At 54.5% G+C, this 13544-nt stretch overlaps 1 protein-coding gene across 2 annotated transcripts in view; it reads right to left on the reverse strand.

Annotated features, from left to right (window-relative positions):
* The window catches only part of CARD11 (caspase recruitment domain family member 11), a 142159-nt gene extending 131139 nt beyond the window's left edge, over nucleotides 1-11020 (reverse strand). For both annotated transcript variants that reach the window (XM_058711696.1, XM_058711697.1), the window contains exon 1: nucleotides 10870-11020. The gene's annotated coding sequence lies outside the window, so the exon portion shown is untranslated. The remainder of the gene's footprint in view (nucleotides 1-10869) is intronic.
* Nucleotides 11021-13544: the final 2524 nt, after the last annotated feature.

The raw sequence follows: 13544 nt of genomic DNA on the forward strand, positions 1-13544 counted from the left end.
CCCCTGGGGAGTGCGAAGCTGTTCTTTACCCACCAGCTCCTGGAGTGTCTAGACAAGGCCCCGGGGGCACAAAAATGCACATGCAGCTACAGGGAACCAGTGGGTGCTCACTAAAATCGATTCCAAGGGAGGAACCTTGGAGTTCTGCCAACACGCGGAGGAAGCCAGTCCCCATTTTGCAGATGAGGTTACCGGTGCTGGCCGCTGACTCATGGTGGAACCAGGGACTCCTACTCTTCTGTTGATGAGTCTCACCTCCTATTCCTCGCCCCCTGCCCAGCGCCGAGAGGGATCCAGTTGTACGGAAAAGAGCACGGATTACGTTCATGACCAAACCACCAGCCCTCAGGCCCCAGGGCCCTTGCACATCCACCCTTGGAATCCTGTGAGGCCCAGCATGTGCCTTTGCTGCCTGTCCTTGAGCCTGAAGTGCACACATTTGAACTGGCTCCCGCTTGCAGCGTGAGGTGGGAGTGAGGTGGGGAAAACTCACTCTCAGAAGCAAGATCCAGATATGGACGAAGTCATGAGACCTCCCAGGGGAAGGGGCCTCGAGCTTCGGTCTCTGAGGGAGAAGGTGTTTCAAAGCACAGATCCTCTGCCAAAAATTAAAATGAATTTCAGCCCTAAGTTGCATCATGTTTCTCCACACATATTACAGGGAGACTAACTTAACGCCCACCCAAGTGGCTTCTCAAGGCCCCCCGCCTCCTGTCCCTAGTGCCCAGCTGCTCCCGAGACCCTAATGGCCAAACTCACCCTCTGCCTCAACTCCTCCCCAAGCCCTGGCTCGCGGGCTCCCTTCCCCCCCTTCCCAGCCCGTCCCGTCAATCAGAGTCCAGCAATAGTCCCTCGTCTTTAGGAAGTGGAAACCAGACACATTGCCAAAAGAGTCTCTTCAGTGGGAGACAAGAGAGAACACTTTCTGCATCTGGGCCCCTTCGATTGGACAGATATGTGTCGATGTTGATGAGTCTGGCTGACCTGTGTCCCTGGGTCCTGGGAGGGGGCTTCTGAATCCTTGCAATTTCCCAAATGACAGAGGAGCATCTGTCACTCAGGGCTCAGCCCTCACCTGGGTTTATGCCAACAAGACGACGAAGATGGGGGGTGGGGCACACCAGAACGGACCCACTGTGTGCTTACAGGGTTGGGGCTCCAAGTCAGGTGACGCCAGCCCAATGTCTGGGGAGGGGAAGGGGCTCGAGACAGAGTTCAACCATGTGACCAGGGATTCGATCGATCATGCCCAGGTCATGAAACCCCAATAAAAACTGGACCCCAAGACTCCCCCTGCTTTGGGGTGGTAATCAGACGTGTGCGTGGGGAACGAGAAACATCTTCCCAGTCCTTGCCTATGGGTCTCTTCTTTCGGTTGGTCCTAATTTGCAGCCCTTACTACAAAACAGTAGAAGTCAGCACAGTGTTTTCTTGGTCTAACAGTTGTTCCTGTGAATTATTGAACCTGAGGGAACCGCCGGGGGCTGCAAATCTGTAGCCAGATGGTCAGAAGTGTGGGTGGCCTGGGGACCTCTGGGCTCGCAGCGAGCCTCTGAAGTGAGGAAGGTCTTAGCTGCGACACTCGACCGAACTCGTAGTCGGTGTCAGAACTGGACTGTGACGAGCGTCCTCCTTGTAAGATGATAGAACAGAGATGAAAATGTGTCATTCTGTTTGGAGGAAGTCGCTTTTCAGGTTTGACTAATTCATTGCGCTGGGACCTAGATTTCCCCCTCAGAATTCTGTCCTTGTGTTTTGTTTCGTTTTTTGACTAAAGATGAGCATAAGAGTGAAAAATTGTCGGCTGGGCCTTGAAAACCAGGCCATGGTGAACTGCGAGCCTTGAAGCCTACAGTCCTGTGTCTCCCTTAAAAAAAAAATACGTATATATATAGACACACACGTACATAATTATGTATAATATTACGTGTATATTATGTGTATATACTATACATACGTATATATATACATATAAATGTCTGCTTACTTATTTTGAAAGAGAGAACACAAGTGGAGGAGGGGCAGAGAGAGGGAGAGAGAGAGAATCCCAAGCAGGCTCTGAGCTGTCAGGGCAGAGCCTGACGTGGGGCTCAAACTCACAAACCGTGAGATCATGACCTGAGTGGAAACCAAGAGTCGGACGCTTAACGGACTGAGCCCCCCAGGCACCCCCAGGCTTCCCTTTTATGAGGAGATGGTCCAGTCAGGGTCAGAGGCCACATTCACAAAGAATCCCAGCCTCCCTTCTACAGATCGGGTGCATCATGACTCTGCCCAAATTCTGCCGTAAGAGCCAACAAATTAACGACTCCTGAGACCCTTGAAAGCCTCGTAAGTGGCAAAGAACCTCCAAAGGAGACCCGGTTTGCTTGGCGTCTTCAGAGTTACTGGGATCAAGCTGGGGTTCGGTTTCTTTTGTTTACTCATTTGTTTCCAAAAATAAATTTCGGGAGGACAGACCGTTAATAAAAGATGCTCCGGTGTACTTGAAACGGTTGGAGAACCAGGCAAAAAGGCGATAAAATAGGAAACGATCGTGGCGGAGGTTTTTCGAAAGCCGAGGAGGACAGCACCAGGACCCAAGCACAGACTGTGTACCGCTGATCTTGGCCAGCTTGTGCCCCCCGCCCCGGGTTTCCAGGGCAAAAGTCCCCATCAGGTAGTCACGAAAGATTGGAATTCAAGGTCTTCTGGGAATACTCATTTCTGTCATGCAACCCAAATATTTATGGAGCGTGAGGGGAGCGTGGCCCAGAGTGAGCCACTTCTGCTGGGAGCCTTCTCTCAGAGGCTTCAAATCGTTCCAGAGCCTCTGCAGCGGGTCTGGGGACAGGGTGAGCACTTCGATGTCCTATGATCCCACGGTGGGGTCCCCGGTCCTTCACCCACCAACCTCAGCTCCCTCATTCGCGAAAATGCAGATACTAATTACTACTTAGGGCGGGTCAGATAGTCTTTCCCCCACCCCCAAATTCAGGTCCACTGGCACCTTAGAATGTGGTTCTTTGGAGGCAGGGTTTTTGCAGATAGAGTCAGCTAAAGGTCTCGAGAGGAGAGCATCCTGGACTGAGGGTGGACCCTCAATGATGGGTGTCCTTGTAAGAGGAGAGCACACAGACAGACTCACCCAGGGAAAGTCCCGTGAAGACGGAAGCAGAGACCGCAGTGATGTGTCCGCAAGCCAAGGGATGCCAAGAATTCCTGCAACCGTCAGGAGTGAAGGCACGGGGAGGAGGGAGCAGAGCGCGCCTCCAGAAGGGACAGATCCCCCAGCACCTTGATCGCGGACTCGTGAGAGAACCTGTTCTGTTGTTTTAGCCCCCCGCCCCCGCCTCAGCGTGCGGTGATTAGTTACAGCACTCCCAGGGGACTGTGGCACGGTCAGGGCGCAGAGGACTCCAGTGTTTGGTCGGTGTGAACGCTCGGCCAGTGCCGGCTGTTCTTTCCGTTCTCCGCTGTTTGGGTGGATGACACTGCAGCTGCGGGAGGCGCTCGGCTCCGTCCCTCAGCTTCCGCATTTACCCACTGAAGAACGTCTTCGCGGGGGCTCCGTCTCCGTGCCCGAGCGTGGGCACGTACGCTTCGGCTTCTCCTTTATTTTCGTACGTGCGGCGGACATTGCCGGTCTCCTGCTCGCGTGGCGCTCGGTGGCATCCATGTCTGGGCACGCTGGCCCACCCCTGGCTCACGACTGCAGCAGCCAGAACCCTTCCTGAGAACCCTCTCTGGCTTTTAGCACCGGCTTGGTTTGCATGTGGGACAGAGAGTGGAGCCCTCCCCCCACCCCCGGATCCCCTTCGACCAATGATCCGCGAGAGTCAGTGAATAAGTCCCCAGGTCCCCACCCTCCACCTGGGGTGTTTCCGAGGTGTGAGCCACAGCTTCCTATCGTCCCACCGCCCCCAGCAGGAGTGAGCCCTGCTCGGTTGGCCACGTCAGCGAGCTGCTTGGTGACATACACAGTATTGGCTTTCTTCCTGGATTGGTCCCCCGTGGCTTCTGGAACAAATGACCACAAGCCACGTGGCTGGACACAGAAGACACTATGCCCTCACAGTTCTGGAGGCCAGAAGTCTGAAATCAGCATCCTGGGCTGACATCAGGCGTCAGTGGGACCGCGCTCCCTCCGGAGGCTCTAGGGGAGAATCTTTCGTTGCCTTTTCTGGTTTCTGGCGGTTCCCAGTGACCCCTGGCATCCTTGGATTATGGGCACATCACTCCAGTTTCTGTCTGTGTCTCCGCATGGTCTCCTCTTCTGCGGTCAAATCCCTCTCTGCCTCCCTCATATAAGGACACCTGTGAGTGTCTGAAGGCCTCTCCCAGACCAGAACAATCTCCCTGCCTCGAGATCTATAACTTAACCACATCTGCAAAGACCCTTTTCTGCCACACAAGGTAACAGTCACAGGGATTAGGACTCAGATATCTTTGGGGGGGGGGCGGGGGGGCGGTATTATTCAGCTGACTACACTTCCCTTCCTGGAATCAACTCCCCAATAAACTACTCACACTCCCCTCCTAGTCTCAGGATCCGAGACTATTATATCATAGGGAATGAGAATCACTCTTTAAGGAATGATTTACACACGTGATGTACTGACGTTTCTCTAGCAATCATATTTACGGGAGTCGGAACAGGGTTGTTAAATTCTTTGAGGGTTATTAACTCAGAACCATAATCCCAAGGTGGAGGGAACAACTGGCTTGAACAGGCTTTTGGATAACAATAATCCAAAAAAAAAAAAAAAAAGGAAACCAGGGAGAAGTCGGATGGGGACTCTCACTGCCACTGGAAACACTTCTCAACTTCAGTCTCTGTGGCTTATAATTTGATCTATCTCATGGGAGAGGAGGGCCCCAGGCCCGACAGAGCCGAACCCTTAGCCGTAATCCGTCACTTGTAGCGGGGTGTGGAAAGTGGGAATGAATGGTGAGCTCGTCCCGCTGGGCCTTCATCAGGGCGGGCGAAGCTGAAAACCCCCCAGCTCCCCATGGCTGCTTCCTCGACACCAACGCTGAGATCACGACTCTGCGGCCGATGCTTCAACTTTCGCTGGCGGGGCTGAAAGCCACCGTACCGTTTCTGGAGATGTCCTTGGAAGTGACGTTTAAGTGGAGACCCCGAGGATGAAAAGGAGTGAGCCGACTTAGAGATGAGGCAGAGACAAGGCCAAGACAACGTCTCCTGGCAGAAGGAGACGTAGCAGGGAAGAAAAGACCCAGGATAGGGGCGTCTCAGGTAGAATGACCACAGATCAGAGGCGGTGAGAGGCAGGGGTCCGTCGTGGCCCCCTGCTGCAGTGTGTGCGTCTCCTCAGAACATACCGGAAGGCCACCCGAAGGCCTGGGGGCAACGTCAGGACCTGAGAGGTGTTTTAAGGACATGGCTCACTCCAGCTACCGTGTACGGAAAGCACCAGGAAAGGGGGAGGGTGGGAGCAGGAGGCCAGGTTAGGCGGCTTCGGACGCGTGGGTGGGACGAGATGGACCTTGACTGGGGGGCACCCTGGCTCCACGCTCCTCTCTGGGCTGAACCGTATCCCCGGCAAACTCAAGTGCTGGAGTCCTAGCCCCCGGCACTCCTGTGTGTGACTGTGTTCGGAGATGGGGTCTGTAGAGAGGTGACTAAGGTAAAGCGAGGTCACAAGGGCGGCTCCCAGTCCGCTCTGACTGGGGTTCTTCTAAGAGGAGGAGGTCAGGACACAGACAGGCACGGGGGACGAGCAGGTGAGGACACAGGACAAGAAGGCCATCCGGGCACCAAGGGGAGAGACATTAGGAAGACAGCCGCCCCGCCCACACCTGCATCTCAGACTTCAGCGTCTGGGACTGTGAGAAAACAGCTTCCTGTTGTCTAAGCTGCCCGGTGTTTGTTACTTTGTCACACACTGTAACAGACTGTTACGTAACACACTGTCACAGACCGTTAGGCTCAAACCCTGCTGTCCCTGTCTGACGGGTCCAGGATCTTTTCCCCTCCTGCTTTCTCCACGGGCCTTGCCTTCTCTCCGCTCACAGCTCTCTCGCAGGTGTGCGCACGGGCTGGCCCGCCCACGCGCACTCAAATGTCACCCTCTGGGGTGGCCTTCTAGGATCATGGCGGGATGGGGCCTAGAGTTCTTACGCACCGTCTGTTTGCAGATAACTCACTCCAAAATTCTGAACTGCCCCTTTGGCTGCCCCAAGTCTCCTACACATTTAGAGCGATTCTCCAACCAAACGAATGTCACTCCTACATTACAGAGGCAGACCAAATTAGCGTTTAGCAGAGAAAGGGGCTTCTTTTTTTTTTTTTCTTTTCGCAAATCATATAACTCTAAATTACCTTCAATTTCCTAAATGGAATCTGGCTCGTGATTCACTCTAGTATGGAGTAGTCTGTAATGAGATTATATTATGTTTGGGGGAAAACATTCAAATGACCAAGATAATTAATTTTGCATAACAACCAACATATAGCAAGATCCAAAGCCGTAACTCAAAGCCAGCAACCTGCCGGGGCCCCTGGGGGTGATAATGTTTCTTTCAAAACACAGTAACAAAGACAGTTCCAGAGACCCGTGAAATGCAGAGGTTTTAAAGCTGGAAATGTCGGGTTCTTTCCGTTCAAGCCACAATGCTCGTATTTTCTCAGAAGCTGTCATTTACTGTGGATCTCTCCTGGGTTTGGGAAGATAAAAGAAATCCTCCGGCCCCAAAGACTATCTTGGACGCGCTTTGCTGGGAAAAATCTTTAGAGAACCCTTTCCAAGTATGCAAAACGCTTGGTGCTGTTTCAGGGCTCAGCTTATGGCAGGATGGAGAGTGTGTGTATGTGTGTGCGTCACAAGCTCATCTTGTAAAAGAAAGAATAAGATCAAACCCTCTTTGGTTCTTTGAATCCTCATTGCCAGGTGGCTTGATTTGTGTATCAGACTTGTCTGAACATCTGGGAAGGAACTGATGCGCGGCCCCGGCAGCAATTTTCCGGTTCTGATTCATTGTTAAAATCACCTCCGAAAGAGCCAGGACCTGGCAGGTCACGCCCCCCCATCCTTGTATCCCTTGGTGTAATTCTAACACAGTCTAGGAATATGTGTGAGATTGGGAGCCAGAGAAGCTACATTCTTGCAAAGATCTGCTGCTAACTGCCTGCATGGTCTCGAAAATAAATTCCTGCACTCAAACACTGATGCATGAATCTGTGCACAGTAGCCCCGCCCACAACAGCCAGGAGAGGAGAACGGAGATGTCCATCAGCAGATGAGGGGATAAAATAAACTGTGGTACGTCCACGCGGCAGAACACTACTCAGCCATAAAAAGGAACTAAATCCTGAACACAGATGCTAAGTGACAGAAGCCAGACACAAAAAGGTCACGTGCTGTAGAATTCCTTTTACGTGAAATATTCAGCATAGGTAGATCCCCAGAGTCAGAACGCAGATCGGTGGGTGCCCAGGGCTGTGACAAGGAGGGAGTGGGCAGTGACAGCTTCACGGTACGGGATTCCCTTTTGGGGAGAGTGTTTTGGAACCAGGTAGAGGTGGTGATTGCACAACATTGTGAATTGTGCACTTAAAAAACCTTTTTTTAATCTTTATTTATTTTTGAGAGAGAGCATGAGCGGGATAGGAGCAGACAGAGAGGGAGACACAGAATCGGAAACAGGCTCCAGGCTCTGAGCTGTCAGCACAGAGCCCGACGTGGGGCTCGAACCCACGAACCATGAGACCATGACCTGAGCCGAAGTCGGACGCTTAACCGACTGAGCCTCGCAAGGTGCCCCATGAGAGTTGTGCACTTTAAAATGGTTAACTTTAGGGGCGCCTGGGTGGCGCAGTCGGTTGAGCGTCCGACTTTAGCCAGGTCACGATCTCGCGGTCCGTGAGTTCGAGCCCCGCGTCGGGCTCTGGGCTGATGGCTCGGAGCCTGGAGCCTGTTTCCGATTCTGTGTCTCCCTCTCTCTCTGCCCCTCCCCCGTTCATGCTCTGTCTCTCTCTGTCCCAAAAATAAATAAAAAACGTTGAAAAAAAAAATAAAAAAATAAAAAAATAAAAAAATAAAAAAATAAAATGGTTAACTTTAGCCTGGCTCAGTCAGTACAGCATGTGACTCAGGATCTCAGGGTTGTGAGCTAGAGCCCCAGGTGGGGTGTGGAAATTACTCAAAACTAAAATCTTAAAAATAAAGTAAAAAAAAAAATAGCTAACTTTACATTACACGAATTTTACCTCCATTAAAGAAAGAGACGTTCCTGCTGTCACTGTCCATCCCCTGCACGCCTGCCCCCCAGATCTTGGGGACTTTCTGGGAAAATCAGGGCGATGGACCCCCAACAGAGACTATCTGGGCTGGCCCTGTGATCGGCTGGAACAGGTGCATCAGAAGTGACGTTACGTAGCTTTCACCACTGGGTAGGAGGACCCTGCAGTTTCCGTGTAAGGAACGCCCCCTCTCAGAACCCAGCCACCGGCGAGAAAGCGCAGGCCGCCTGAGGGCCCAGGATGGAGCTCAGAGGCACCGGGTGCCAGCTGTGTGACACCAGCCGTGCCAGTGAGCTATCTCGATGTTCCAGCCCGGCTGTGCCCTTGGGCGAGGCGCCCCCGCCAGCCTCACCTGGATGGAGGTTTGGTTTACGCAGAGACAGCGATCACCACGGAGGCAGGTGCAAAAAGAAACATATCCATCTCTGCGTATCTATCTCTATACCTATCTCTGCATCTCTCTAGACATAAAATTCCGTCTATTCCTATCCATCTCCAGATTCACAAACTGGCTGACACAATGATGGAGGCTGGCAAGTCCATCCTCTGTGGGGCAGGCCAGCAGACTTGAGTCCCAGGGAAGATGTTACAGCTCACGTCCTCCGACAGGTGACTGGCACAACTCCCTGTTCCTCAGGGCACCCTAGTCTCATTTTCTTGCAGGGCCTTCACCTGATTGGGTGAGGCCCACCCACCTCACGGAGGGTCGCCTGATTTACCCAAGGGCCACTGATTTCACCAGGAGTCTCATCTAAAAAAAAACACCTTCATGGAAACATCTGGATTGGTGCTTGACCTCATCTCTGGATACTGTGGTCCAGCCAGGTTGACACATAAAGGTAACCTTTGTGGCAGGCAATGAACCTCGCGACGGTGGGCTTTGGGCACTGGGCCTCAAATTTCGCTTCCATGCTCTGCCCACATCCTCTTGGGTCCCCTTCCATTTCCAGAGCTGCCTGCCTGGGGCACAGAGAGCTGGAGCGCCTAGGGGTGCTTGGCCCCCAGAGCGGCTCCCACCCTATGACCGACCAGGCCAGGCGCAGGAAGCCCCGCCCCTCTCCTCGGGTTGAGACAACCCAGAGGCCTGCTTCACTCTCTGGCATGCCCCACGGGGTCGGGCAGAAGCCCCCCCTGAATTTGCTCCTCCCATCAGCTCAGTCGTTCTGGGCTCTGCCTGTTCCCCGCCCGTCCCTCCTCTCCCCCTCCTGTCCCTCCTCTCCCCCTCCTGTCCCTCCTCCCCCCCTCCCCCGGCCGGCCCGTGGGCACTCTGACGCCCATCTTAGGTCTGCTTCTGGGAAACCCGTCCTGACACAAGACGGCCCTGGGAAGAGCGGGGCCAAGGATGATGCGTCCGTGTGCATTTGTGGAAGCAAATGTTTTCTGGGGTGGGGGTCGGGCTGACATCTTCCAGCCGAGGGGAACGAGGAGGCTTTCCAGGCAAGGGACAGAATTTACGTGTCCGCCCCGACTTTGCCAGCATCCGTCCTGCCTTCTCCCCACAAGGCCTTGATAGATGCTGGAGAAGGTGACCCTTCTCCATGAGGGCCTCATCCTTTACGTAGCAGAACCGAGATGCAAACCCTGTGCCCCACAGGGTGGAGTCGTGGCCTCCCTGCATGCTCACGGCTCTCCTCTCCCCGTCACGCCTTCTCCCTGCGGCCCCCACCCCAGCCACGCCGCAGGAGCAACAAAGCACAGATGAACTCCCGACGTGAGCCACACCGTCCCCCGTACCGCTCGGTGATCTCCGACTTCACACGCTCCCGGAAAGGTGCGCTGATGTTTGGTGACGGATATGGAAATTCAATAAAAGGCAAGTTAATTAAAACAGAACAAGCTGTTGCCTGGGGCAGCAAAATGTAACTGCTTATTATGTGAGTGAATGTTGAGATACGGGGGAGTATAATTTTCTCTCTCTCCCCCTGTGTTTCTGGGAGTCTGCTTGGCAAAGTCAGAGCGGGAGTCTGCCAGACGGGGATGGCTGGTTCCAGCCTGAGATGGGTGTTATGCACATGCGTGTGGCTGGCCCTGGGTACGGGGTTGCATGTGAAGGAAACCCACAGACTGTGGGCTCCCGGGCGGGCCCGAAGCCTGTCTCCAGCTTGCTTGTAACCAGTGCCAACGCGGCGCCCTGCACCCGCTAAGGACACCTGTTGCTAATTGCTGCCATAGTTTCTGAAACGGGTGTCCTGCCGTGGCCGAACTGTCTCCCCGTCCCCAATCCATGTGTTGAAGTCCTAACTCCCCCCAGGACCTCAGCCTGGGCCTGTATTTGCAGAGCAGGTCTGTAAAGTAACCAAGTGAAAATGAGCCACGCGGGTGGGCCCTAAGGAAAAAGGATTAGGACGCACACAGAGGAAAGACCAAGTAAGGATACGGGGACAAGATGGCCATCTACAATCCAAGGAGAGAGAGCTCAGAAGAAACCACCCCCGCTGACACCTCGATCTCGGATTTCCAGCCTGGAGAACTTGGAGAAAAATACAGGCCTGATGTCTAAGCCACCAAGTCTGGGGGGGCGTCTTGCTATGGTCGCCCAGCAAACTCATCTGCACCTGCCCATTTGTTACCGTTCAGGCGTCTTCAGGTGGGTGGGTGGTTCTGCCGGTCGTAGCGGAGCTCACCTGTGGCAGGGACTGGACGTCAGGGGGTCCTCAGCTGGGGACGACAGCAATGTCGCTGTGCTCCACGTGGTTTCTCATGGCTCTCGGGAGCCTGGGCTTGTTGTCAGGGTGACGGAGGGCTGGGGAACGGGGAGAGGGTGGGGGGAGAGAGAAGTGGGAAGTGGGGGAGGGAGAAGGATGGGGAGAGAGGGGGGAGGGGGAGAGAGGGGGAGAGGGGGAAAGGAGGGGGGAGAGGGAAGGGGGAGGGGAGAGGGACGGGGGAGGGAGGGGGGGAGGGGGGGAGAGAGAAGGGGGTTGGGAGAATGACGGGGAGAATGATGGGGAGGAGGAGAGGCAGAGGGAGAGGGAGAGAGAACAGGTCTCCCCAGGACCAGGCTGCCTCCCTGCGCACCACCTCTTTTGCTGCATCCTATTGGCCGGAGGCAATCACGTGGGCACTCTCGCTCCCTCTTTTGCTGCATCCTATTGGCCAGAGGCAATCACGTGGGCACTCTCGCTCCGGGGGTTGGGAGACAGACCCAGCCTCTCCATTGGGGACGTTGCAGGGTTAAAGGGCACGCATTTCGGGAAGGGTGGGGAAACGGGGTCTCTTCTGCAACCAACCCGGGGGATTCCTAAACGTTTTATTTTGAGTGTAAAAATCCGAACTTCAAATCTGAGGAATTGGCAGGTGGTCAAGAGGGACAGAGGGGCGCCTGAGTGGCTGAGTCGTGCGAGTATCTGACTCTTCATTTCTGCTCAGGTCACGATCCCGCAGTCGTGGGCTCTCTCTCTCTCCCTCTCCCTCTGCCTCTGCCCCCTCAAAAATATGACAAATAAAAAAAATAAAAAGAGGAACAGAAACATTTACAAATTTGCAGTGACACGGTGTTTAAGGCTTATGCTGCACCTTCTACACGCCGTAGACGACAAAGCTGGTGGCAATCCCTGATCGGAGTCCAACAGAAAAACTCTGATCTCTGCCAGAGTCAGGAGTGCAGGCCGGCTGCTCAGAAAGCCCTTGTCTGGGTCCCCAGCCTAGAGGGGGTGTCCCTGCCACTGTTTCTCAGACTCCTCTCGTGTCCCCCCCCCCCCCCCCCCCCGCCCCAGCGCTTCCCACGCCGGTCACCACGTGTGGCTCCGGGGACCTCCTCGTTTGCTAGATGGCACATCAGGTGAGGGCAGGGACCTTACCTGGCTGGCTGCAAGCCCAGCCTAGGCTTGTTGACTTCTCAACTCCCCAAGGGCCTCCCCCACCCCCTAGGGGCTTCTCCTGGGAGGAAGCAGAGAATAACTGGGTTGAGAAAGTCCTTCCTTGTCCGCCTCATTCCTTTCCGGCAGCCCCGGAAATAAACAGAGATTTATTTACAAGGGAATAAAAAGGTTTGCATTTCTAATGGGCTGGGAACCATTAAGTTGATGCGATCCTCGGCCTGCCTGCCAGGGATGGGAGAGAGACAGACAGCAAAACTGCCAGCAGGTTTTGCAACTAAAACAAACCCCCCTCCACTCCCAGGCCTGTCGTGGCCCCAAGGGCCGGGCTCCGGGGGAAGGGGGGGTCCTAAAGCTAACAACGGTTTGGTTTGCAGCTTTGTTTGAACCCTGCTTCGTCCGGCGAGATGTTTCTCAACAGCCCAGAAATATGTGAGTACATTCCTTGAACACGTATAATTTAGTTCCAACTGCTCCTTGCTGGTGCAAGCCGCAAATGAAAATAAACAAGATTCATACTCGTTTTCAAGCACGTAGCGATAGGAGCAAAATTAACGCTGGTAAATAACACCCTTCTGAAAAAGGCTGCAGTTGGTAGACGCTGCTCCGTACCCTGAAAACTAATTCTGAGGCGGAAAAGACCCAGTAATCAAGACGGGAACAGCAGATTTCAGGGCGGTGATGCGGCGGGACACGGGGGCCGGCCCAGGGGGCGCGACGCAATTTATTTCTCTCGGGCGTCTTCCCGGGCAAGTTTAGCCCTACAGCTAATTACCGACTTTCAACGTTTTTTTGTTTTTTATTTATTTTTATTTTTGGGACAGAGAGAGACAGAGCATGAACGGGGGAGGGGCAGAGAGAGAGGGAGACACAGAATGGGAAACAGGCTCCAGGCTCCGAGCTATCAGCCCAGAGCCTGACGCGGGGCTCGAACTCACGGACCGGACCGCGAGATCGTGACCTGGCTGAAGTCTGACGCTTAACCCACTGCGCCACCCAGGCGCCCCGCTACTTTCTATGCAAACACGAACAGAGCGTGTGGGGTGCCATTCATCAAGCCGATGGAATCAGAAGACACCGTCGGACAACAGGCCATGGGGAGCTGCACCCGGGCCAAGGAGAGGTTGATGGCAACCGCCGCGAACTAGGGGGTGAAAGGCCCCTAGGCAGGAGGGCCTCGTGGCCGGAGGGGTCTGGGTATTACTGGGAGGCTGGCCACAGGCAGGCCAAGGTGTCCTGGAGGGGACCAGGAATCAGGCCTCTGGTCTGATGGGCGTAGCGGACTGATCACAGGAGAGGAAGGGTTGCCAGGCCTGTTTGGGCGCGTGTGGGGTGCTTGGGTGATTCAGGGGCTGGGGGGGAGGGGTTTCGCTCAAAATTCCGAGGTAGACAAGGAGACGTTCCGGGGGAACTCGCATGTGTCAAGAGGTCGATGGGTGTGGTGTCTTGCGGTGGGCAGGCCAGCAGTGGGGACCTTCAGGGAA

The sequence above is a fragment of the Neofelis nebulosa genome, chromosome 18 (genome assembly GCF_028018385.1).
Source record: "Neofelis nebulosa isolate mNeoNeb1 chromosome 18, mNeoNeb1.pri, whole genome shotgun sequence".
Lineage (NCBI taxonomy): Eukaryota > Metazoa > Chordata > Mammalia > Carnivora > Felidae > Neofelis > Neofelis nebulosa.